General features: G+C 41.7%; 1 long non-coding RNA gene across 1 annotated transcript; it reads right to left on the bottom strand.

Moving 5' to 3' along the window:
• Positions 1-392: 392 nt before the first annotated feature.
• On the bottom strand, positions 393-23996 carry LOC138965298 (uncharacterized). The gene is made up of 3 exons (XR_011455399.1): positions 23073-23996; positions 8824-9026; positions 393-3041 (listed from the first exon to the last, which is right to left on the bottom strand). It is a non-coding gene; the product is annotated as an uncharacterized lncRNA (long non-coding RNA).
• Between the last annotated feature and the right edge of the window lie 329 nt (positions 23997-24325).

Below are 24325 nucleotides of genomic sequence, written 5' to 3'. Positions count from 1 at the left end.
TACTCTTCTTTTGAAAGCTGAGGCCAGCGATAGCGTGACAGATTGACTCTGTACGCCATGACTGTCCTGAATCCTATAACATTAAACTTTCTTCAAATAGGGCTCTCCCGCCACAATATATTTGAATTGTTTGTTTTGTTCATGGGCTAAACTCCCACGGCTTTGACGTGAATGACCGTTTTTACCCCGCCATTTAGGCAGCCATACACCGCTTTCGGGGGAAGCATGCTGGGTATTTTCGTGTTTCTATAACACACTGACCTCTGACATGGATTACAGGATCTTTTCCTTGCGCACTAGGTCTTGTGTTTGCGTGTACAAACAAAGGGGGATAAGGAGTAAGCAGGTCGATCTGCACATTAGTTGACCTGTGAGAACAAAAAAATCTCCCACCAATTTGTTTGTTTGTTTATTTGTTGCTTAACGTCCAGCCGACTACGCAGAGCCATATCAGGACGAGGAAGGGGGGGATGAAGGGGGCCACTTGTCAAGCGATTCCTGTTTACAAATGCACTAACCCATTACTTGTGTCCCAGCAGGCTTTAGTAAAACTAAATTAATACCTACTGGAAGATTACCAGTTTCCAGTATGTTAAAATAGGCTTAACCTATCTACTGCTGGACTTACATCAGAACACTAACAGATTAAACTATACATGAATCGCGAGACAAGCGGCAAGAGAAGAGATTTTTGGAAAAAATACAGGTGAATGAGCAAGAAGGCAGAAAAAAGAAAAGAATTCATGAAGAAAAAGAGAGCATGACAGGAAAGAGGAACCAAAAATCTACCTAACAGCAAACTAGAAAGCTCCTGCGGTTCCAAAAACAGGAGGGGCCTTTAATTTCATAACCGCAGTGCCCCACTGCGGGATCCCACCAATTCTTGAATAATTTTCAATGAGCAATCAAAGAAGAAAGAAACATACCGTGAAGGACACGTTTCTTACTGGTGAGTTGTTACAATAAGCCATACCATTCTCCCTTCCAGCGAACTGAATACATGTACCTGTCCAAGAAAAGAAAAGAAAAAGAAAAGAAAAAGAAAAAAACCCACACACACCCGGAATTAAGTCATACCTATACACGGGTATTGCTATCTCTCTCCTACGGAAATAACGGTACAGCATGCACTGGGCGACAAAAACAACAACATAACATGCAAGGCAACAGAATTTTGTACATGCAATCTTCATTGCCGAAATATCTCCTCTGCACCATCACTTCACTGGCAGACAACGGCCCTAGACGGCACAGTTACATGAGCCACGCTTTTGTACACAGATTAAAGCGTTGCATCTCCCTTTTTGCTAAGCTCTTAATATCGGCCCCCGCACTACTCTGTTCTGTTAAGTAAAGACATACAACATAGTATTTGATCTTGTTCTTTTCCACTCCTACATGTGTTAAAAATGTGTCGGTTTGGACTACTACACAGTGTGAACCTAGCACAACACTCCGAACACATATGTTGTTTCCATCCTGTATGTGTAAGCGTATGTTGCCTCCAAGGTACATACTGTGCATATCTAGCACCACACACAGCACTCACATATACGTTCTTTCTTGTATGTGTAAACAAGTGTCCAGACACATTGAACCTAGCATCAAACTCTAAACATGTACAGGCATACCTTTTAACTCCAGTATGTGTTAACATGTGTCAGTACTGGACTAACTGAACCTAGGAACACACCCTGTACATGCATACTTTTTCACTCCGGTATGTGTTAACTTGTGTTGCTTCAAATGAACAGACTGGCATCAGACTCTACATGCTTACTTTTTCACGCCTGTATGTCTTCTTAACATGTGTTGCTTCAAATTACCGGACAGTGTGAACCTAACATCACACTCTGCACATGCATACTTTTTTATTCCTGTATGTGTTAGCATGTGTCGCTTTAAATTACCGGACAGTGTGAACCTAACATCACACTCTGCACACGCATACTTTTTTAATCCTGTATGTATTAGCATGTGTCGCTTCAATTGTTCAGACTGTGTGAACCTGGAATCACACTCTGTACATGCATACTTTTTCACTCCTGTATGTGTTAGCATGTGTCGCATCAAATTACCGGACAGTGTGAACCTAGCATCACACTCTGCACATGCATACTTTTTCACTCCTGTATGTGTTTGCATGTGTCGCTTCAAAGTAACGGACAGTGTGAACCTAGCATCACACTCTGCACATGCATACTTTTTCAGTCCTGTATGTGTTTGCATGTGTCGCTTCAAAGTACCGGACTGTGTGAACCTGGAATCACACTCTGTACATGCATACTTTTTCACTCCAGTATGTGTTAGCATGTGTCGCTTCAAAGTCGAAGACTCTATGAACCTGGAATCACACTCTGTACATGCATACGTTTTCACTCCTGTATGTGTTGGCATGTGTCGCTTTAAATGGCTGGACTGTGTGAACCTCGAATCACACTCTGTACATGCATACTTTTTCACTCCTGTATGTGTTAACATGTGTTGCTTCAAATAACTTGAGTCTGCAAACCTAGCATCACACTCTGTACATGCATACTTTTTCCCTCCTGTATGTGTTAGCATGTGTCGCTTCAACTTGCTAGGCCATGGGAACCCAGCAAGGCACTCAGTACATACATACTTTTTCCTTTCTCTATGTGTTAACATGTGCCACTCCAAATCTCCAGACTGTGTGAACCATGCATCACATTTTTTACATGAATGTTTTTTCTCACTGGCACATGCAAGTGTTGTTTGCTTCAGATTACTTGAATGTTCCCCTTGTTTCAGCCCAGTATCACACTTGGTACTTGAATGTTCCTCTTGTTTCAGCCCAGTATCACACTTAGTACTTGCATGTTCCCCTTGTTTCAGCCAGGTATCACATTGAGTTATTGAATGTTTTTCTGGTTTCAGCCAGGTATCACGCTCAGTACTTGAATGTTTCTCTTGTTTCAGCCAGGTATCAATGTGGGCGCTGTTTGCAGCTTGAACTTCCAATATCTGCAATGTAGGTATGGTAGCTGTGTTCTCTGTGGCCACAATCCCTCCGACTGGCCCTGGAAAATGAAAGCAAAACCAAGTCATATGAGAATGCTGATTATGATTCCTTAAAAGTATCAAATGTGTCTCCTGTTTATTGTTTTAGGGAATGCAGACTTGTTTAGTAAGCGGCAGTACATGCGTACTGTTACCCCGACGCAGTAGATCCCAGAAAATTTTGATTTTGTCTATTTCCTGAAATATTCTCCCTCGAAGCCGATTCCCTCCCCATGCTTAAAAACAAACAAACAATTGTGTACTGGTGCTATCATTCGTTTAAAGCCCCATTCCTTCCGAGAAAACAGTCAGGCCTACCATCTCAGATCTTGTTTTTGTGTCAATCTTTTTTGTTAGAGAGAGAGAGAGACTGAGAGAGAGAGAGAGAGAGAGAGAGAGAGAGAGACTGAGAGAGAGACTGAGAGAGACTGAGAGAGAGACTGAGAGAGAGAGAGAGAGAGAGAGAGAGAGAGAGAGAGAGAGAGAGAGAGAGAGAGAGAGAGAAAGAGAGAGAGGGGGGGGCACAGCAAGATAAATTAACCCCGTTTCTTTACCGTAGAAACGAGTCCCATTTTACGCACTCAGATTAGGTGCCAAAACGTACACAAACCTGCGTCGCATAAACTCAGCTAACATAATCCCAAACAAAACTTAGTTATCCCTAAAAAAGCGCTAAACCAGGACAAGAAAAGCAGTATTAACAAGTCGTATCATTATTCACAGCAGTACACAAAGTCGCTAACGAAACCTTCCTTGACTGTGACACACTCTTTCAACTCAAGTGACAGACTTGTTTACTCCTGGAGAGACCTCCACTTGCCCCCTGCATTATCAGAGACTCGGACAGATGATACCTAAACAATCCACAGTGGCCTACCGAAACTGGGCCGTGGCAGCTAATTGAATTAGAATGGTGCGTCTTGACGCTGGCTTTCCCCCTTTCTTTTTACTTTTCGTCCGAGCAAAGTGCTGCTTACTTGAAAATGTGGAGGCACTTCCTGTATGTTTCTGTCACATTTTGACTATGTTCATGGTTACTGTACTTATATGGACAGTTTGTTCCTTACGACACATTTTAGTTATACATAAATAAATGACACTATACCCTGATCGCCTGGCGTCAACTGAAATATTGCCAAATGCATACCGATGTACACAAGTTAGACAAAACGATGTCACGTGAAGAAGAAGAAAAAAAACTCGGTTTCCCGCTCTGTCTCAAGCATCAAATACCTAACCCACTTACACAACAATGATATCTGCGGATGAGGATCCCTCTATGGCCCTTCCATTTACTCTTGAACTATCGAGGGAGAGAGAGAGATGATGATGATGGAACTTTATTTTTCAAGGATAGAGGTTTAAATGTACGCGCATATGTACGCGCTCCCGTGTTTACAAAGTGTAGTTTGCCCATAATCGATGTCAAACGCACCATAAGACCATATAATGACGATATGTCACCATGCGCGGACCATAATACATGCATTACAGCTTGTTCTAGCCTCTGAAAAAGTGAGGATGTCAACAAAGCCGCGGTGTTAGCTCCCTTGCATCAACGTTACATGTGTTGCCAAATCTATAAATAGGACGATCCAGATCAAAATGAAAATTAACATATCTCAACATTGAAGGGGTCCTAGACCACAATATTTTGCAGGGAACTTAATTTAGCATGTCTCCAGCTGTTGGTAAAGCAATTAGCGTGTATAGTCATCGAGTACATATGCCTTTAAGGCGACGCCTTTTCTTACAACCGGTCCTTACTTCTAATACAAATGTCTAATAAATGATAAACAAGTAAAGCAACATGACAACTAAACAAAGTAAACGAACGAACCAGCAAACAATCGACAAGTAAGCAAACAAGCAAATAAACATAAACAACAAAATGACAAAGTAAGCAACATACAAATCGAAAGCGAAACATGCAACATGTTAATTGAGGTTACACATGTAAAGTGATCGACGGTAAAATTCACACGATACCAACGTTTACACTAATGTTAATAATGATTATATGGTGTAAATGATGATGATGAAGATGTTGATGATGATGATGATGATGATCAAGTGATGATGATGATGATGATGATGATGATGATGATGGAAAATCGCAACATAAATTCCACATTATACATATAATAAAGAACATATTTGTGTAATTCATAAAGCTTTGCCAATTGTTGACAGCTACTTGCACGTGTTAAGACTAGTATAGCCATCTAGGTACAGTCGAACTCGCTTAAGACGAATCACTGGGGATCGGAAAAAAAGTTCGTCTTAACCAAAATTCGTATTAAGAAAATTGATTGATTTTTTTTTTTTTCTTAAAGTCTTGTACATTTTATGGTGTTTCAATTTGTTTCTTTCGCAACTTTCATGCTGCTTCACGTTTAGACAATAAAGTGACATATTCAGTTACATGTAGACATAAAATGATTATGCAGAGCTTGGTTAAAACTCTTTAGTGAGGTCAATGATCTTATTACAGACGGAATGGAGTTCCACACCATAGCGCCAGAGAAGGCTTGACTAGTTTTGAACAAATCAATCCTGGGTATTGGTGGTAGAAAATTGATAGACCCGTACCTTTCGGTGACTCTGTGAAATAGGTCCTGAATAGAGATGGGCACTTCGCCATGACCCGTACGAAATGAACATATATGAACATATAAGAGACATATAAGAAACCTATAAGTTTCTTATAAGAAACATATAAGTTTCATATATGACAAGTAAAAAGCTATGTATGTCAGTTGTAGGAATAGGTTTCTTATAAGTCTCTTATATGAAAAAGACCCCAATTCATATAAGAATCATATATGAATCATATATGAGAACCTGCACTTCCAGAAACCTATAGTTCTCTTATATGTTTCTTATATGAATCTTATATGACTCTTATATGAATCATCACTTAGTTTCTGCATAGGAGAATTCAGGACTTAGAAAAAATATTGGACAATGCTGAATTACTGGCAATACTGGCTTTCATATATGTTTCATATATGAACAGGAAGTGGATGGTTTGCCTTGAGCATTATCTCCCCCTGACTGAACGGCCATCTTTGTGACAGCAGCTCTGTGAGGATGTTTAGCAGAAAATCAGTGAAAGAGCAGGACTAAAATGCAAAGTTCTTACAGAAATAATTGGACTTGATGTATGAATATGTGAAGAGAATGTTTATGTCATGCTGATGTTTGTGGGTGGCTGGCAGCCCAACCAACCCAACAGCTTGACACTGACAGGTTTGTGTTTTTATTCAAAATCCAGAATTTCCCTCCATTATTTGTTTTACTTTACAGTTCTGGTTCTGCATCAGGTGATCAAATCATGTTTACCAGCACTACTTTGGTTCAAGCAACAAGAAACTGTGACAGCTGTGCATATTCAAGAAAATTATTTGTGGCTGTAACTTGTTTGTTGTTTCTTGTTCATAATTTCAAGTTTCAAAGTATTGGATTTGAAGAGGACAATGCATGTCTTACTCCTCTTCTTGTGACCAGTGATTTTGAGATCTGTTTGTTTTTGCCCTCAAAATAAACACAACTTCAGTAAAGATATGTATATATACTGAACCAAAAGGTATTTTGCAGTTGGATTCATTATAATTCAAAGTCAAGACAGTTAAATTGGGTTAAGCAGGTGTTATTTTCCTTGTAAACACAAATGTAGGTCAAGGTCGTGTGTCTAGTATGAGACATATAAATATCATATATGAGACATATAAGAATCCTATAAGGGAGATGTAGGTTTCATATAAGATTCTTATAAGTCTCATATATGAACATTTCATATAAGAGACCTATAGCTTTCTTATAAGAGAATATAAGATTCATATAAGAGACCTATATGAGCTCAGGTTATAGGTTCATATATGATTCATAAGTTTCTTATAAGACTTTACCTCATTTGCATTTAAAATACCTATAAGCCACATATATGAAATTGTCATACAAGACTCTTATAAGAATCTTATATGAAATTGGGTCCAATTTCTTATAAGAACGTTTCGTACGGGCATATACTTTATACATCATTACAGTCTTATTAAACTGTAACTGTTTAACTAGCGGCAGGTAGTTTAGATTCTTTAAAGTTTAACTTCAAATCAGCTGATAATTGTAGACCATTTAACATGGTTTTAGCTGCCCAACGATGTAGAGAGTTTAACTTTTTCATGTGAATATCAGAGACGCCATCCCAAAGAGTTGATGCGTAATTAATATGGGATAAGATGTGGGCATGATAAAATAGTTTTAGTGTTGCGATATCGACATATTGCTTTAACTTTGATAGCAGAAACAAATTCTTGGATACTTTTTGACAAATATAATGTACATGAGATTGCCATTTTAATTCTTAATCGACTATCACACCAAAAACACGATGTTCCGTTACCTGCTGAACAGGTTGTGATTCCAGAGAAAGATTTAACTTAAGAGGTCGTGACTGGTGTTTTTGTCTTGTTGTAATAATCATGCTTTTTGTCTTTCCTGGGTGCACTATCATAAAATTCTGGCTACACCAACTGTTGACTTCATTCAGACTAGACTGTAAGGAAATTTCAATTTCTTGAACAGTACAGCTTGTGTGAAGCGTCAAATCATCTGCAAAAAATTCCCTTTAAACTTTGGAATTAGATATATGAAGGGGGAGGTCATTAATGAATACACAATACAAAATAGGCCCAAAAACTGACCCCTGGGGGACTACACTCTTTAAACATCCTTTGGGAGATGTTTTACCGTTTATAGAAACATACTGTGTTCTGTTGACAAGATATGATTTAAAGAATGAACACGTTGCGTGATTGTTCATGTACAATGCGAGTTTATGTAAAAGTAATTAATGTGTGATCTACAAGATCAAAAGCTTTCTTAAAATCAATAAATACAGCCCCTGATATGTCCGAACGATTATATGGTTTTCGCCATGATTTTGCATCAGTTTCAACACACTGCCGCAGCTCTTTACGTACGCAAAGGTTTATACATTCAGTACATGTACCTGTGTGTGGGTCACTGGGTTTTTTTTTAACCCAAACTTTGCCCATATAAGACTGAGTAATATCGTCATCAAAATGTGTGCTTTCGTTCGACCCCTGTGTGTTTATTGCATTCATCGCAAAGTAGGTACGAGGCTCGATTAAACAAGCAAAAAGTATTGTGTGGGTAAATAATTTAATAATCAACTATAAATAATCAACCACAATCTTTTAAAGGAAGAAGAACATGATCAAATTGCCAATGTCATCCAGCAAAATGCCCATATCATTCCGGATCATACTTCATTGACTGAACCCGACATGGACTTTTGAAAGTAAAACTCTATGTGTGTTCCTCCACATAACGACCAAATTTGACTGACATTTTCAAAGATAAATATGTAAAGGTAAATATGTCATCAAATAGCGTTTCCAAACACTGGAGAAAACCGACACTTGTAGGTAAATGCCCTCAACAACAACAAAATGCATGAAAATCTGTTTGGTAGTTTTTGAGAAATGCTTCACAGACAAGACAAACGAGACACACATACCTGGAGAGAGAGGTCATCTCCGCCCTCTTTAAAACTCTCAGTCATAACTTGACTGAACGTAAGGCAAAAAAAAAAGTCTGTTTACGGTATCCCGACCGACCCTATTTTTGTGCGCGACACTAGACTTTTTTTTTGTATTTGGGAAAAAAATTAAAATATGCCTATGTTACCGTAAACAGACTATTTTTTTTTTGCCTAAAAAGGACCCATCCCCACCCCACCCCCTCTCCGCAACTGAGGTGTTCCATTTGCCTTACCATATGGATGTGGTCCAGTCGTGTGCCAACACTCTTCTGCGACATCGATCTCTATCTTGACATCTGACAAAAGAGCTGTGTCTCCTTCCTCCATGCTGTTGGGAGAAGCCATGGTCTCCAACTGTTCACTTTTCAAGGCGCTGACAGTTCCTGGATCGTTCAAAGTGTTGGCGGACCATAACTGATCGCTCTTCAGGAAGTTCCTGTGGAAAAAACGAGATTCAGTAAGAAGCAGACAAAAGGACTTCCATTATTTTATTGGTCAATTTGATTCCAATAAAACATGTTCTATAGCAAAGCTCTGTTGCTCCAGTTATTATGCACTCTACATTAAGTTCCTATATATATAGCTATTCTGATAGACACGTGGGGGAATTCAGGGGCTGTGATTGGATGGTCTCACATATCCCCAGGGTTCGACACTAGCGGGGGCGGGGGGCGGAACGCCCCAGAGTTTTGTGTTCCGCCCCAAACATTGCCGAAGCTTGGGGCCCACTCCGCCCCAGGATAAATTCCAACTGACAATGACAAACCAAAAATTCCAATGCCAGAGCCAATCACTAAAAATCGCCAGTCAAAGTCGTCACTGAAGTTTGCGTTACGATCAATGCCGCAGTCAAGAAAAAAAAACATTGAAATCGTCGAAAGGACAATGCCGCAAGGGAAGTAACTCCCAGATTGCGCTCTTTAGCGTGAGAGGTAAGTATCGCCTTCAAATGCCAAACGCAAAATGTGGCGACACATACCTGGTGTAAAAAGACATGGAAATGAAGATGAAGAACAGGGTGGAGAGAAACGAAACAAGTCGCGTAAGGCGAAAATACAATATTTAGTCAAGTAGCTGTCGAACTCACAGAATGAAACTGAACGCAATGCCATTTTTCAGCAAGACCGTATACTCGTAGCATCGTCAGTCCACCGCCCATGGCAAAGGCAGTGAAATTGACAAGAAGAGCGGGGTAGTAGTTGCGCTAAGAAGGATAGCACGCTTTTCTGTACCTCTCTTTGTTTGAACTTTCTGAGCGTGTTTTTAATCCAAACATATCATATCTATATGTTTTTGGAATCAGGAACCGACAAGGAATAAGATGAAAGTGTTTTTAAATTGATTTGGACAATTGAATTTTGATAATAATTTTTATATATTTAATTTTCAGAGCTTGTTTTTAATCCAAATATAACATATTTATATGTTTTTGGAATCAGCAAATGATGGAGAATAAGATGAACGTAAATTTGGATCGTTTTATAAAAAATTTTTTTTTTTTTACAATTTTCAGATTTTTAATGACCAAAGTCATTAATTAATTTTTAAGCCACCAAGCTGAAATGCAATACCGAAGTCCGGGCTTCGTCGAAGATTGCTTGACCAAAATTTCAATCAATTTGGTTGAAAAATGAGGGCGTGACAGTGCCGCCTCAACTTTCACGAAAAGCCGGATATGACGTCATCAAAGACATTTATCAAAAAAATGAAAAAAACGTTCGGGGATTTCATACCCAGGAACTCTCAAGTCAAATTTCATAAAGATCGGTCCAGTAGTTTAGTCTGAATCGCTCTACACACACACACACACACACACACACACACACACACACACACACACACGCACATACACCACGACCCTCGTTTCGATTCCCCCTCGAACTTGACTAAATATAACAAGTCGCGTAAGGCGAAAATACAATATTTAGTCAAGTAGCTGTCGAACTCACAGAATGAAACTGAACGCAATGCAACGCAGCAAGACCGTATACTCGTGGTCCACCGCTCACGGCATAGGCAGTGAAATTGACAAGAAGAGCGGGGTAGTGGTTACGCTATGCTGCATAGCACGCTTTTCTGTACCTCTCTTCGTTTTAACTTTCTGAGCGTGTTTTTAATCCAAACATATCATATCTATATATTTTTGGAATCAGGAACCGACAAGGAATAAGATGAAAGTGTTTTTAAATTGATTTCGAAAAAAAAAATTTGATAATAATTTTTATATATTTAATTTTCAGAGCTTGTTTTTAATCCGAATATAACATATTTATATGTTTTTGGAATCAGCAAATGATGGAGAATAAGATAAACGTAAATTTGGATCGTTTTATAAATTTTAATTTTTTTTTACAATTTTCTGATTTTTAATGACCAAAGTCATTAATTAATTTTTAAGCCACCAAGCTGAAATGCAATACCGAACCCCGGGCTTCGTCGAAGAGTACTTGACCAAAATTTCAACCAATTTGGTTGAAAAATGAGGGCGTGACAGTGCCGCCTCAACTTTCACGAAAAGCCGGATATGACGTCATCAAAGACATTTATCAAAAAAATGAAAAAAACGTTCGGGGATTTCATACCCAGGAACTCTCATGTCAAATTTCATAAAGATCGGTCCAGTAGTTTAGTCTGAATCGCTCTACACACACACACACACACACACACACACACGCACACACGCACATACACCACGACCCTCGTTTCGATTCCCCCTCGATGTTAAAATATTTAGTCAAAACTTGACTAAATATAAAAAGGAGACCGATGCAGCCAATAGCGCGAAGCGCTGTCGTAATTTCAATGTCAAATGGTTGAAAGAATTTCCCTGGCTTCAGTACAATGAAGAATAACAAACAATGCATTGCCGCACGTGAACACTGAGAGTGGGCCCCAGATTTTTGTTTTCCGCCCCAGCAATTTCCATCTCTGGGGCCAGTGTGGCCCCAGGCCAAATAAGTTAGTGTCGACCCCTGATCCCTATTGCGATCATCAAAGGATAACGCTGCGGAAGTTGGTCATTTTTTGCCGATATACAAATGATATCAGCAATAACAAAGACGCATGGTTCCGGTTTCTTCCACGTGTATAAAGTACACGCATACCTCGCCAGGTTTATTTCTGTGACTAGTCGACAGACGATGTCATTTGCTTTGTGTATGTGTTTTTTGTTGCTTACTGTACATGACATACATTACATGTAAAATCCAGTTCTTTAAACACGTCACGGCCAATCCGGCCTCTCCCATCATGCAACAGAAAAAGGGGCGGGGCTTAGCAAAAATAGCACAACGCGTGGCACGCGGTGTAAACACGAACAGGCCAGATGGAAGGAGAAAGTGGCTTTCTGTCTGTGCGAGCAGCATTTCTTCTTTTAAACACGGCTTCTTCAGAGTTTTTCACATTTCCTTTCTGAACATTTGTGATATCTTGCATATTGATTGCGTATCTTGTTTATATTTACAATACAATTGAACTTTCACACAGAGAACCTTTGTGTCAAAGAAATCAGTCACACAGAGAAAAACAGAATAACAAAGTCAAGGCTGTAGATGTCAGGCTAGTCAAACGGACAAAATGAAACTTAGTCTTGGTTGCTGTAACTCAGTCACCGCTTATGGTACTTTCGCTGATATTGCAGAAAAACAACACAGAATCAGCCAAAACCGCTAACAATAAACAAGTTTAGTACGTCACAACGTCAATGAACAGAATTCTCGAGTCAATTTTTGCATTAGACTCTGACTAAGTGAGTGGGACAAGCGTCAAACACCACTAAAATGAGGAGGGAAATCTTGGCGCATTTTTTTGGCGGAATACTTGAACAAACCAATCATTTTCAAACTGACCAAGGACAAAAACAAGCTTGTGAACCGAATGGTGAGGGGGGAGGGTACCTCGAAATGTGTGGGTGATGATTTCACAGCACCAGTCTATTGCTGCAGTCTTAGTATAGTAGCTCCACCGACCACTGTTCCCTCCCCCCTCCCGTTCGTTCCCCCTTTCAACCCCCTACCACCTTGGAATAAACTGCAGAAGACCATTTGCATATCCTGGATTCTTCCATTTGTGTTGCCAGGGGCGACCCAAGATACGAGTCTCTTTGTTTCCCATGCACTTAGAACAAACAGAGTTTAGATTTCCCCTTCCTGTTTTCAAAGTGAACTTGGCCATCCTGTGAGGCACTTTCAGGGACAGTAATTATAGTTAGCGGGACCATGTAGACGAAGTCAACGGTGATGATCTGCGTAGTGTATACGCATACTTTGGGACAAGGTCTGTTATTCCACCCAGCGAGAGCCTCTAACACAATCAGTGTTGTCGACAGATGAAGGCGGGAAGACCTCAGTGTTTCACATTCCAACATCCGACGGTGATAGTAACTTAGTAAAGGCTAGGCTGCGGTCTACAAGCTGTATTGCACTGACATCTCTTTCTGTCTATGGAAATAAATGGCGAAATTTGATTTAACACTTCTCAACATTAACAGTGACCAGGAGAACGCAAGGAGACTATTTACTGAGAATCAATGGCCATTTGAAACTCGAAGGTGTGTAATAAAAGATTCGACTTGTGTACCAAGAGGTGCTGGGCCATCATCGTGTGACCTCGATACAGAGGCTGTCTCTCGTGTGTGTAGTACCGTTAGGGTGCAAACGTGGTTATCTGATCCTGGAGGCGATGGTGAAACCGGAGACACGGGTCCTAGTGCTGGGCTCTCCTCTGGGGTAGGCCAGTGTGCCTTTTGTTTTTGCAGCCCTTGTGTGACAAATCATCGCCAGAGGTGGCTAGGTACAGGCCAATTGCCACACCGCAGGAATTCCGGCGTTAGAAAAGTACTCTACAAGAAGTATTGGTCCATGCTAGACCGACGCGGTGCTTGGAATTGTGCATTGTACTTGGTGAAAAAGACGTCTTGCTTACATCAAGACAATGCAACACGGGTAAACATTAACCGAGAAATGATGCCCGACTGTGTGCTCAAACTAGTGAGAAAGCTTTATCCCAACCCCACAGGAATACCCTATCAAGGCCACAACTGGTGGTAAAGGTTAGTTGCATTTCTTTCTTCATATCCGATGTAACATATACACATGCACCTGAGACAGCATGCTCTGGAACCAAATTGCCGCATGTCACGTGTTTTGCTATTTTTGGAACGCATGGTGTAAATCTGTGACGTCGGAGAGTGTTGACTCCGCCCTTTTCTTTGAACAAGATCCCCATTGAAATGTTTGTTTACAAATATCTTCTTTATTATGGAGAATTAACCTTATCTAGGCGCATAGGGCGGTAAATGTGTGAAAACCAGCTGTGTGAACAAAAAATCTGACACCGTAACTCATGCTTAACCGAGATATTAAAGAAAATGTAGGAACAGTATTTGTCCGTTGCCTGCAAGAGGTTTGAAATGATTTGCCAACGCAGAAGGTCAGGCTCCTTATATACTCCTGCCGGGCCTTTAACAGGCAACAAACCTTGCAAAGTTCAAGAAGCTGCAATCTGAAGCGACCTATCTCTGATTCTAGCAGACGATCTTTCCAATGTTTAACACAAAATCAGCAAACTCTCCTGTCACATAGAATGTCCATTGTATAGTGCAATGTTGAAATGAAGTTACCGGTCTGAAACATTTAGTCGTTTCTTCAGAGACAATCCCTGTTCTCTTATCATCTACAAATTTACCGCAGTCTTCATCACGCGAATCCCCAACAGAAGTCAGACTTTCGAACACAGAATGCAAGCAAGCATGATACGTCATGACGTCATATGATTCCTAGCATATTGACGTAATGCTAAACATCCAGTTATCTTGAGTCTTCTCTGTAATACATGTCCGTGGGTTTTTCAATGTTCGGTGATTTCCGTGGATACATGCGCAAAGGGATATGCGCACTATGGCCGTCGTCTGCAATCAACGACATGGACCATTCTGGTAGTTGTTGCTGACAAAATCATGATTTTAACACAGAATATAATGTCAGAATAGCTATATAAATGCTATTGTGTTTTCAGCGTAGCAATAGGGTCCAATATTTAGACTCGAATCATCGGCATTATACTTGTCTCGTCTAAATATCGGACCCTAATGCGACTCGTCGGCATTATACTTGTCTCGTCTAAATATCGGACCCTATTGCTACGCTGAAAACACAATTGCTGTTAATAACTAAAAGCGTAAGTCAGCTTTGACATAGCAAGAGTCACTTTGGAAAAATTCAGAGTTTTGGTCAGTGATGATTGTCACTTAGTGACTTATTGTTAAACAAGTCAGATGTGGCACAGTTGGCTAACATTTATGAAGTCATGTGGCAGATGGTTGGAACTACATCTTAGGTAAAAGCTATACACGCCAAGTGTATACAGAATCGATAGGTCTGTATACACTCCGAAAATGAAAAGCTCTGTTACAACTCCAAGCCACTAAAATGCCTGCTTACATGTCGTTAAAAAGTAGCCAATGAAAAGTTAGTCTGAGGTATTGACTTCCACCATCTTTTTTTTCGGAGTGTATACAGGGCTGGCAATAATGTACACTCACATGGTATACAATTTCTAGGTTGATACACACTCCAAGTGTGCTCCAAACTCTGACAATAACCTGCTGTGTAGCATCAGTTTTGTGTGTGTGTTTGTTTTTGTCTGTGTTTGTCCCTAGCGTACTTTGATACCATGAATCCAAAGTGAAGTGTTCCTTCGCAAAATGGCGTCTGATGACACTCCGAGTGTTGATGCGGTTCAGTGTCTACTCTTTCACGTATATCCCGAGAATGTAATCCAAAATTTTAATAATAAATTTTCATTTAATTAATATACTTACCCAACTCACATATAGCAATTAACTCTAGTTCAGTGCTGGTAACGCTGTACGCGTTCCCCTTGGTAACAAGGGAGACCACCCTAAAAAAGAGTGATCCATCCCATAATATCAGACCGATGTCCGGTCCAACATCCGTATGCGTGCGCATACGCCGCCATTCGCCATGCATCATTCGAACGAAGCCCAATTCACTACTTTTTTAGAACCCAATACCACCACAGCGGGGAGGCGGGAGGGTTTAAACGATGTGAGTTGGGTAAGTATATTAATTAAATGAAAATTTATTATTAAAATTTTGGATTAAATTACATATTATTACCCAACTCACATATAGCAGATTGCTACTATAGGTGGCGGGTATATAGCGAAATTATGATATTAGAACCTGCCCTGCGACTACCATAACAGGTAACGCAGAACTGCCGTCCTGAATCAAGCCGTCCTGAATCAAGACGTCTCTGAGGTGGAAGTTAATAAAAACCTCCTCAGACCGCCAGTAAGCCGACTCCAGTACTTCAGCCAAAAAAAGGCCCGACCGGAGGACTGCCAAAGAGGAGGCCCATGCCCTTGCCTCAAACGTTCTAGCTATAGAGAAAGGCAAAACTGCCCTAACATCTCCAGACTGTGTTAATCAACAGGTAAACACCTGTCTGATCAACACTGATGGAGACTCACTTGGTAAAAGTCCCTATCACAATATCCTTACACCTGGTGTGATAAGTGATATCATAAAAGCTTCTGACTTTCTGACCAATTGCCGAGTCCGTGACAGATACCTTCTGAGCGTCCTCACAAGACAAATAACCACATCAAGCTCCCCAGGAGCAAGAATCCAGTGTAGCAGTCCATCTAGGTAAGGTTGACTACAAAACGTCATACCTCTACCCGAGTAGATAGACCTTCTTCCCTCCATAATACAGTGTTTAACGTCGTTTTCAACCGTTCAAGGTTAAATCACGACGGAGATGAAAGATAAGTCAAATGCCCTTTGATTCAATGATCTAACAAGAACAAAAAAGACAGAAAAATCCTCGAAACCCAAGATGTTAAACTGGCTAACCGTGACTCTAAAGGAACCACACTCATGCTTCAAGAATTGAAAGTGCAATTGGAAGCTGGATGCCCCCATTACCGCTTAAATGTCGAGGTTAAATCACGACCGAGATGAAAGATAAGGAAAGTGACCTTTGATTCACTGATCTAACAAGATCCGTGCGAGTCAGAAAAATCTTCGAACCTCGAAAAGTTTAATTGGATAAACGTGACTCTAAAGGAGCCAAACTCTGTTTCATGAATTGAAAATGCAAATCGAAGCTGGATTTCCCCATTTTCCGCTCAAATGCCAGAAAATTTCAAAGAAAACCCACAAGTCATAGATCAGTCTTTCTTAAAAGAGCTGTCTTTATTCAAAATAGCCAGAAAGCACGCTTACTCCCACTTCTCACAGAAGCTACTAGAGTAAGCTTGGCCGTTTTCCGTGAAAAATCGCCAGGCTAGCCTTGAAAACAGGGTAAAGCCAAGCTGCACCAAGCCGTAACAACGTGCCGAAATCTCATAAAGTCTTAAATAAGACATGGGAGACAAAACGGAAACCCAAAAAGAAAGGTGGATAGCCACCTGCAATAAACAGAAAGAAGAGGAGTTCTTTCCGTAAGAAAAAAGCACTTTGAACCACGCCAGTCTAAGTGGCAAGTGAACAAAACCAAAAACCCTATAGAGACTCTGAACCAAATCCAGAGTCGAGGCGGAAGCCCCTGAGTATCTCAAGGATACCCCTACAGTAGACATCCGTGTAAAACGAATGTGAGAAAGCAAAGATGCCTTCTTGCCAGCCTTAAGAGGTCCGGGAACCAAGATTGCAAAGACCCGTCTGTGAGACCAAAAGGTCGCCGAACAGATCTAAGAAAGAGCCCTGTGAAAGCGAGGGTATCGAGCCAAAGCTAAAATAGACAACAGCCAGCCTGAAGCTTTTCGTTTAGAAACAAAAAACCACCAAGGCCTGCCTAACGCTTTCCCTTTTACCGTGAGCTTTTCTAAGTAGGAAAAACCCCGCGTGCATAGAAGCGGACTCAAAGAGAGAACTTTCAAACGAGAAAGAGATTAAGGTCTCGCCAAAAGAACAAAACCTTAAAGGCAGAGGCTTACTCTTAGGTAAAAGACGGCAAAGCAACATCCTTTGTATCTGCGTCCTGTAGGACCACAAAGATAGCCAATCAGAACGTAACCGCCCAGGCGAGAGAAAAAAGCAAGTTCAAAAGAGCCCATCATAAAGAAAAGATGCGACAATCTATCCGAGCTAGGAGATCTTGAACTCACAGACAGTATCTCCTTGCTATCAAACTCCAGATGGATGTTTGCCAAACCCGAGGGCGGTTCCGTAGAACGCAAAAAGAGAACCTAAGTTCTTAAGCCTGGAGTTAACCGAATCCTACAGAAAGCGCTCCGTGAGTGACACGCTACTTGAGCGTACGACACAAGCTAAAGCACCCTCGCCGCAGGTATAAAGTTGAGTGTTGTCCACCAAGGAAGTGGTGACAAAGAAGACTCGCTTGTGAAAACTTCCACAAGCACAAAAGGACCCAGACAGAGGCTCTAAGGGCTTGACACCCAAAGATTCTCCTCAGAAAGCTCAAAACCACTACGAACTGCCGCGAACAGCGACACAAGTGAAGTAAGAGCCTCCCCATTTCCTCCTCCTGTTCAAAAGCATCATAACGATCATCGAAATGATGAGAACCAGTCACCCATCCCGATAAGGCGAAACACCGGAACTTCATGACCAGGTCTCCATCCACCTGTCCCATGCCAGCTAGAAGACTGGAAGAGGAAGTGGATACAGCCTGTATAACAGCAAAGGACCCGCAAAAACGGAACCGGAAGCCAAAAGCTGAAAAGTGCCGACCACCAACACCACAGTGTTAACGGTTCCCATCCCGTAACCGGAAAACGCGGCCGCAAAAGCGGAAGCGAAACCGGCCGTGGATTAGTAAACATGCGAACCAACCGGTTGCATAGAAGCACACCGGACGATTCCATTCAACCTCGAACCATTTCAGCTGCGAGCGCCACCGCCCTTGCTAACTTGAAACGGAACCTGAATTCAGTGCTAATCGTTAATGCGGAAGCACCTTCATCTGAACAGCCGTCAAGCACAACCGTGCAATCCGGAAGCTGCCTTCCTGTTTGACTTAAATTATCCAACAAGGAACCAGCCTTACTGCTCACTTCCTGCCCCCCGGCAGGGCAATGAACGACAATTCCCGGTCGCGGAAGTGAACTTACTGTTCCTCCGAACTCCGGAAGCCGTCGAACAAAGATAGGGGCGGATGAAGCGAAAAAAAATTGTCAGCCACCCCTTCCTGTCAAGTCCTAAATGCCGTTTTCCACTGCCCACGTCACTGCGCTGGACAACTTGAACGGCAAGTTAAGCTGAGTGTCATCCACCACCGTGGACACCTCTCCAAACATCACCTTCCTACTCGGTGACAAAGTCAGGAAGGTGACCCCCAGAGAGACTCGCATGGCCAATCCAAGAATCACCCAGCCCAACAACTTCCTGCCCCCAGGGCGGAAGCTTACGTTGCCCAGCCCGAAAATGCGTGCTACATTCCTCGGGCGAACGTACACCACTTTCACCGGAGAACCCGGCTACACGCGGCCATTTGCCAACTCCAGGGCAATGGACAACGATCTCCGGAAGCTGAAGAGAACATCCTGTTCCTCCGAACTTCCAGAAGTCGGAACCGGAAAGAGATGGAGTCAGTTACGCCCTGCTCTCAACCACCCCTTCCGGTCAAAACTTAAATGCCGTTTTCCGCCGACCACGTCACTGCGCTGGACAACTTGAATGGCAAGTTAAGCTGGGTGTCGTCCATCCCATGGACGCACCCTCGTTAACCTTCCTGCTCGCCATCGTAGTCAGGTAGGTGACCCCAGAATGACACCCATGGTCAGCCCCAGAGTCACCAATAACTTAAATGCCATTTTCGTTAGCCCACGTCACTGCGCTGGACAACTAGAACGGCAAGCAAGCTGGGTGTCGCCCACCGCCATGGACGCACCCTGGTTAGCCTTCCTGCTCGCCATCGTAGTCAGGTAGGCCACCGAGGCCTATTCAGTCACACCGTCCTGCTGGAAACCAGACGCAGGAGGTTGACCTACAGACGGACACCCGCGGTCCGTCTCTCAAGGCATCCCCGTCATCCGCCCTACCCTCCGACTCGAGATCATGCTCAAAGCCAGGAGGCAGAACTTCAGACAATTTATCGTCGGCAGAACCGACCACTTCCTGCCCCCTGGGCGGAAGAGGACTAAAACGGTCCCCGATATTCTCGTCAAGAGACCTACGGATACGTTCGTCCTTTCGCTGCTCATAAGAACTCTCACGGCATCCAACGCACGTGAGAGCCCCCTGAGCTCGCACACCGCTTTCGCTAGAGAACCTAGCTACACGCGGTGTAAACATACCTTGAACTGGTGTCGACACATTCAGCAGAGACACCAAGAGGGTACCCCATCCTGAGAAGCATGGACATCCGCCCTAGTCACGGTCGCCGAGGGCTTAGCGGAAGTCGAAGCGGGAGCCGCAGGAGACTGCCGGATCTTGGCTAAAGAAAAAAAACACATCAGAAACACCCGCCGGAAGAGAACGCAACTCCTCCCGAGTGGAAGATAATTCCGACGCTAACGTCGAAACCTGAGCGCTCAGCGTCAACAAAAAAGATACAACATCAGCTGGTGCTAACCCAGGGCAACCAGGTGAAACAGAAGCAGTAGATGCTACACCAGAAAAACTACTCTTGTCAGAAAGAAAACAAGTCTAACCGGAAGTTGCTTGAACGTCTGCTAACATGGGAGATTTAACGGAAGTTGCCTCAGACGATAAAGACGCGGACTTTCCCGCGCCCTTATCTCTCCTCGAGCTTCTCTAAGGAGGCGAATCGTCAGGTACCTGCTTCGAACTAGGCTTCCGTTTCGCGCTATCAACGAGCGCAGCCTCCGCCAAAGCAAACAACTCATGAAAAATTTCACAGAAACAAATTTCAGAAAAATTTCACAAGGTTAGTATAAACGAGCGACGAAAACGTCGCTAAAACTACAACAACAGAAAGATCTCACCACACAGCGTAGGTACAGGTGTAAAGTTAGGCGGCGACCAAGGGGAGAAGCCAAAGCCTCTGGCGAAAAGCTGAAAACAGCAGGAGCGTACGTCAGGAGCGTCCAGTCCAGTTGAACCGCTGAGAGAGAATGATGCAAATGGCGGCGTATGCGCACGCATACGGATGTTGGACCGGACATCGGTCTGATATTATGGGATGGATCACTCTTTTTTAGGGTGGTCTCCCTTGTTACCAAGGGGAACGCGTACAGCGTTACCAGCACTGAACTAGAGTTAATTGCTATATGTGAGTTGGGTAATAATATGTAATTTAATCTACGTTACAGCAAAGGCCATATACAGCATCAGATTGTTTTCGTTTTTTGGTACTCTCATTGACTCAGTCTCATAATCAACTGCTCTGCGTTCCTATCGCAAAGTGATGTCAAATGGCAAATTGGCTTCGCGACCGGAACTTACCGCTGGGGTGTATACAGGTCAGTCAGAATCTTCGAGTGGATATAGCCAGTGCGTACATTTAAAAACAGCTACAGGTACGGCTTGCCAGTGTATTATAAGTGCTGCTGGTTTAAGTATAAACACTGGTAATGTTCAGTATCCGACCAGGCATACATACAAGGCAAAAAGCTATATATACACTCCGACAATGAAAAGCTCTGTTACAAATCTGTAGCCAATGAAATGCCCCCAAACAAGTCGTTAGGAAGTTGACAATAAAAAATCTGTTTGACGTATGGACTTCCGCTATCTCTTTTTCGGAGTGTCGAGAGTTGGCAAATGATGTACATTCACATACAACCATGTCTAGGTCGATACACACTCCAAGTGTGTCCCAAACTCTGACAATAAACTGCCGTGAAGCATCAGTTTCGTGTGTGTGTTTGTTTTTGTCTGTGTTTGTTCCCAGCGTACTAGATACCGTGAATCGAAAATGAAGCATTACCTACGCAAAATGGTGTCGAATGACGCTCCGAGTGTTGACGCGGGTCAGTGTCTGGTCTTTTAAGTTCACCCCGAAAATGTAATCTAACTTACAGCAAAGATCGTGCAGCATCAGATTGTTTTAATTTCTTTGTACTCTTATTAGCAACTGCTCTGCGTTCCTATTGCAAAGTGGTGTCAAAAACGCCGGAGTGTACACAAGATTCTGACCCCTGTACACACCGAGTGCGTATTATAGCCAGTGCGTATATATAAGATAATATAATCGATATTATATTATGGGCGATAATCTATATAGTCGTTGTAGGATGCAAAGTAAGAATCCGGGGCAGAGTTGGAATAATCGGGATTTCCCGAAACCTCATTTGATTTCCAACAAAGCGCCGCATTTTCGAAAATGAGCTGCCTCGTTCCAGAAATGGCAACCCTTCGACTGGCACAAAAAAGTATACCCTTTTCACAGGTCATGAATAAGGTATATATATGAAAAACCAAGGTCTTATACGGGGGAAATTCTTGAATTGGGGGTTGGGGGTACATTGTGTAACAATTCTCTGACACTGACTCAGCGCATGCAGCTAGCTAGTTGCTGCTGTCTTGACCTATTTTGAACAAAATGATTTTTTGTTCAGAGTGAAGTGTTAGTTTGTTACAACAGGCTGAAATCATCTTTAATTTGAATCAACATTTTGCAACAATCAAACACATCAACAGACTTAAACATTACGTTTCAAGAGCCTAGATTACAATGCAGTCAGTGACAAGAGCCTTACTCAGTAAAGGGAAGTAATGCTGTCTCTGCAGTCCAGAGAGATTGTGTGAGTTTAATATATAATCAATTAAGACCGAGTAAAAATCATTACAATCGATTGTTACCAGTGAGAAGTTATATCGGAAGACTCTTGTTGTGTTTTTGTTGTTGTAAAATGTAAGATTTAAAAATTACGTCAAACTGATTTGGTGCGTTTTGGTCAAGTGGGATGTGACGTTGATCTGTGTTGTTCCAGCCTGCCGAAGTTATCAAAAGTGTTTTTGTTTTTTGTAATTCGGTTGGTTTGGTGCGTTATACAATGCATCTGCATTTTCAAGACTAAGCATCGATCATTTTAAAACACAAGGATCATCATAAGCCAACATGACTTGTATCATTTTACATCGCATTCTAAGAAAGAGCAGAATTCTCACTATGCGCGCAGTACATTTCTAGAATCGCGTAGCGCAAAGTTGGAATTCCTTCAAAGTACAATGGCGGCCATTGTTGGAATTCCAACAAAGCGCAGGTCATTTCCGGAAAAGCGCCGATGACGAGATGGGTCGCAACATCGTTAGGTGTGCTAACAAAAAGAACCGACACATTAAATTTAAAGGAAAGCCAGCCACGCGCCGCTGAATTGCCCGCACTCAGTATTTTGTGACGACAAAAAAGTCACAAAGGACAGACCTCGATACAAAAACCTTAACGTTCCGTTGCGACGATAACCTAAACAGGTTCCTAAAGTACCGATCCTGATCTGCTGATCTGAACGTTTTACGGGCCTGCAAAATGCTTGCAATTGCACCCCAAACCGACTAAAAAAGTATTCTTTTATCTAAACGTTTACCTTGATTACACTGTGATGGCACAGATGATTCACTTGCTCTTCTAAGTACTACTACCTTTTGCCCGAAGTCAGCAAGTAGCGTTTGTTCTACCTTTGTTCAAGGCATGGAAGCAGCAGCCAAACAGAGTGATTTACCCTGACGTCGTTTTGCCGAAACTGACCAAAAGAATGAATAGGCTTCAGGAAATCATAATTAAACCCCACTTCGCCGTGTGATGCGGCTTTCAGTTATCGCTGTATGATTATAACATGAGTTTTATGTGATATTTTTCGAACCAGCATCTGTTTTTCATGTGGTTTTCATGGTTCAATAATATCAATGTTGGTGTAAGTCTGAGTCTGTTACAGTTAAAGCATTTTTCTTTCAGACAATTTTCAAATTCAGTCCAAAAAACCTGGACATGTTCACATTGCCACAAATAATGATAAACTGTATCTTTTTCCGATTGACTTCACCCATGTCCTTCCATATTGAATTAGTCACGAGAACCCTATTATTTATTTTAGTTTGGAACCATTGAAATTTCTCATCTTGTTATTTCCTTGTTCATAGAAAACCTTATTCCAATTAATTTCAGTACCAAGGAGGTTTTCCAAACTTTGACATGCTTTTGGGACACATGCAGCGGTTTTTCTAACAAAACTTTCGTAAAACATTTTTGCTTCTTTTCCATCAGATTTGACAGTGCCTTGTTACTGTCCATGGTTTTTTAAATTTGTTTTTACATTTAGTCAAGTTTTGACTAAATGTTTTAACATAGAGGGCGAATCGAGACGACGGTCGTGGTGTATGTGTGTGTGCGTGTGTGTGTGTCTGTGCATGGAGCGATTCAGACCAAACTACTGAACCGATCTTTATGAAATTTTACATGGGAGTTCCTGGGAATGATATCCCCAGACGTTTTTTCTTTTTTTCAATAAATACCTTTGATGACGTCATATCCGGCTTTTTGTAAAAGTTGAGGCGGCACTGTCACACCCTCATTTTTCAATCAAATTGATTGAAATTTTGGCCAAGCAATCTTCGACGAAGGCAGGACTTCGGTATTGTATTTCAGCTTGCTGGCTTAAAAATTAATTAATGACTTTGGTCATTAAAAATCTGAAAATTGTAAACAAAATATTTTTTTTATAAAACGATCCAAATTTACGTTCATCTTATTCTTCCTCATTTTCTGATTCCAAAAACATATAAATATGTTATATTTGGATTAAAAACAAGCTCTGAAAATTAAAAATATAAAAATTTAATT

The sequence above is a fragment of the Littorina saxatilis genome, linkage group LG4 (assembly GCF_037325665.1).
Source record: "Littorina saxatilis isolate snail1 linkage group LG4, US_GU_Lsax_2.0, whole genome shotgun sequence".
Lineage (NCBI taxonomy): Eukaryota > Metazoa > Mollusca > Gastropoda > Littorinimorpha > Littorinidae > Littorina > Littorina saxatilis.
This window is presented reverse-complemented; position numbering and strand designations above follow the sequence as displayed.